The following is a 2,867-nucleotide window of genomic DNA, read 5'->3' on the forward strand; positions in this document are numbered from 1 at the left end:
ATAATTACAGAGAAATCCTTCAACAGAATCTTTGGGGAAACAAATTGATTTGTCACAATAACAAATCACTATGGTTCAGGGCATGGATAGATTCGAATTTTAAACGAATCAAGGATATTGTTATAAAAAATCGAATAATGACGTCCAATGAAATTTTAAATAAGTTAATTGATAAAAGAAACTGGCTTAGTGAATACGCCTCGTTGATACAAGCTATTCCAAAAGAGTGGTTGTACGTCATAAGACATTATAATGGTATTGGTAATGACGAGTCCGTGATGACTGATGAATATGAAAGTATAGGTAAAATGAAAACAAAAGATATTTATTCATGTTTTGTCGATAAAATGTTTATCCCACCCTATGTTGAAAATAAGTGGGATCTATTTATTGGAGAGAAAATAAACTGGTCTAAAGTCTAGATGAGAAAAATAAAGGAGGAAAAAAATAGAAAGTATGCACAACTAAATTATAAATTGTTAAACAAAATCTCTCCAACAAATAGGCAATTGTATAAATGGAAGTTAAAACACACTGACACGTGTGATACGTGTGGAGCAGTCGAGGATGAAAAGCACATGTTTTTTGAATGTCTAAAAAATAGGATATTATGGGAAAATATAGACAATCTATTTAAGAAACTTGATAACGGTCAATCTTCTTTTAAAGAATTATTAATAGGCTGTGATAGCAGAATTAAAAATGAGATATATTCCACTGCAGTATTTGCTATATACAAAATTAAAATTCTAACAGAGCTAGGTAAGCCTTGTTTGTAAAAATGCATGGATTATATTTAAGAATTTTGTAAAAGAAAATAATTATGAATGGAACGTTATACTTGAATGAGTTTTATTTTGTTATCTATAGTATTATTATCATTGTTCTAATTTTGAATAATTGGGATTAAATTGAAAAATATTTGTAAGTATATTAAATTAATTAAGAGTTTTATATTTTAATATCAAAAATATTTAAAAAAAATATGAAAAGAAACAATGGAATAACGTTTGTAAAAAAAAGGCCTACTTATTTGTAAAATAGGCCTATTTAGCGGCATTCACACCGGAACCAAACCGTAATGGAAGCGTTTCCGATGTGCTGAAGGATTTATTATGTGCTGAAGGATTTATTTATTTAAATAAAGTGTGTTATATTATAATTATATACCGTATAATGTGATATAAAAAAAATTATTCTATTAAACAATTTAAATTATATTTAGTTCCAAATTACCTTTATTCGATTATACACGTTACTGGTTGTATAAAAAAAATAAATAATAATGCCATGAAGGTAATGAAAAAAAAAATCGATATAGAAGGAAATATTGTACTGTACTGTACTGATTGTTTGAATAAAGGTGGTGGTTACGCCACGAAAGAGAAAAAAAAATGTCGTTTTTTTGTTTGATTTTTGTTTTTGTTTTTATTCTGTTCTTTTTCTGGATTTGATTACTCATGTGTATGTATCACTCACAGCCAAACCCACCCACTCATACAGATAGCGTATGGCACTATAGATTGCCATAAATTAGGCCTATACAACATGGTATTAGCTAGATTAGCTGGGCTGGCTACGGGACTGATGGAATAGTGTTATATAATATTAAACGATTGACCAAATTGATATACTGTATATTTTAATAGCCTTCTTGATAAATTGTGTATAGGCCTAGGCCTATTGTTGTTGATTAATGTTGGGTCGTTTTACATTTTAAAAGTACAGTATTATTTTAAATTATATTTTACTGAAATTTTCATACAAAAACTGCAGTAAGTGTATCTTGTATAATGGATTTTATTATTATTCAAATGAATTTTTCCATTGATTTGTGTGGTTTTTATATGAATGCACCAATAACGAATCAGTTCAATTGAGCGTATAGTTATAATATAGATAAGGCCTACTTCATAATAATTATGTATAGGCCTATAAAAGATGGTGACTGAGACACACATTATCAGGATAGGCTCAATACATTTAACATCTTAAGAATATAAGATATTTTTAAATATCACCAGCATTCTTGGTTTCAAAGGTCTTTATAATTTACATTAACAGAGTTTGTTCGTAGAAGTGAGCGTTGTGAGGTCAGGCGTTTTCACTGTGAAGCCAAAAGCAATATTTTTCTCAACTCTGCTGTTGTGTCCTTTCCCAGAATCTGGGAAGAACTGCCTCCTCTGCTTCAAAAATCTGTTAATATTTCCCCTTTTAAGAGTGATTTAGTTAAGCATTTTATATCTTTATATGTTTCTGATTAATTCTGATTGTTTTTTTTTTGTACTGGTGTATTTCATAATATGAAGGATAGGGAGCAATTCTTCTTCGGGCTTTCGCCTGTTCTCTATCCGGGCAATCCATGTTGTTTCGATTCTTTTGCCAAATAAATATTATTATTATTATTATTATTATTATTATTATTATTATTATTATTATTATTATTATTATTATTTATTATTATTTTTATTAATATTATTATTATTATTATTAATATTAATATTATTATTATTAATATTAATATTATTATTATTATTATTAATATTATTATTATTATTATTATTAGTATTATTATTATTAATATTATTATTATTATTATTAGTAATATTATTATTAATATTATTATTATTATTAGTATTATTATTAGTATTATTATTATTATTATTATTATTAATATTATTATTAATATTATTATTATTATTATTATTAATATTATTAATATTATTATTAATATTATTATTATTAGTAGTATTATTATATATATATAGGCCAGCCGTCTCGAAAGACGATGCTATACGCCATGAACGATGGCGTGCCTGGGCAGTGAATTTGGAGATCCTGGGTTGCCCATGCGTCAGAATCCCCCT

This window comes from Anneissia japonica, unplaced genomic scaffold, assembly GCF_011630105.1.
Source record: "Anneissia japonica isolate Jap-2015-1 unplaced genomic scaffold, ASM1163010v1 scaffold288265_len830512_cov201, whole genome shotgun sequence".
Taxonomy (NCBI): domain Eukaryota; kingdom Metazoa; phylum Echinodermata; class Crinoidea; order Comatulida; family Comatulidae; genus Anneissia; species Anneissia japonica.